The following is a 1,164-nucleotide window of genomic DNA, read 5'->3' on the forward strand; positions in this document are numbered from 1 at the left end:
TGCTTTCAGTTTTAGCAAAGTAGACATCCTGCCTCCCAAAGCAGCTGAAGCATTTCAGCTTTACCAGTTTAACCCCGTCCTGGGAGGAAGCTCTTAGTAGAAAGGAGTCAAAGTTTCTTTTTTATTTACACAGGCAGGCGCTGCAACACCCACAGTGCTTCAAGTTACCAACAGAAAAATGAGCCATGTGTTTTTCAAACAGCCTGCTTGTCTTGACCCCAAATATGCTTATAAATAAACATTTGTAATGTGATGTTTCTGTCTTTGTTCCATGTTATTATAAGTCATGGACCATTCAGGCAGCTATAGAACACAATTAAAAGTGCTACTATCTATATTTGCTGCTCAAAGTAGACAATTGCTGACAATACAGCTTCAGGTGACTGTTATTTTTGTACCAACTGGGCCATCAAAATAATGAGCTGGCAACCCTAACCATAAAACTGGAAGTTTGTTGGAAGATCAGCACATTTATTATGTCCACCCTGATCCCTGGTTAATGCCATAATAGCAATAGTTTAACATATCTGAAACCCTAAACTGTCGTCAATAACCTGCTGAGTTAGTTCAAGTGTCTGGGAATGCACCCTGCATTCTGACAACTCGCTCTCATTCTCGCCCTTCACTTTCATGCTCACCCTGATCTCCATGCACTCACACTTGTCACCATGCACTCACACCATTCACCTGCACTCACAACGATCACAATGCACTCACACTGATCACCATGCGCTCACACTGATCACCCTGCACTCACACTGATCACCATACACTCACACCATTCACCCTGCCCTCATAGTGATCACAATGTACTCATACTGATCACCATACACTCACACCATTCACCCTGCACTCACAGCGATCACAATGCACTCACACTGATCACCAGGCACTCACAGTGATCACCCGCTCACCCTGAACTCACAGTGATCACTCTGCACTCGCAATGCACTTGTGCTGTTCACCCTGTACCACACCCTGCAGTCACACAAGCATACTACTCACCCTGCACTCATGAAACACTTCACTCACATGTCTCCCTTTCTGCTCAATGTGCATACTCACTCAAATAAGAACATCACTAACCATACATTCATTTGCCCCACTCTGCACTTACATCCGCAACCAAATTCATATGGTCGCCTCACTCACCCTGCAGTCACT

The sequence above is a fragment of the Lissotriton vulgaris genome, unplaced genomic scaffold (assembly GCF_964263255.1).
Source record: "Lissotriton vulgaris unplaced genomic scaffold, aLisVul1.2 SCAFFOLD_656, whole genome shotgun sequence".
NCBI lineage: Eukaryota > Metazoa > Chordata > Amphibia > Caudata > Salamandridae > Lissotriton > Lissotriton vulgaris.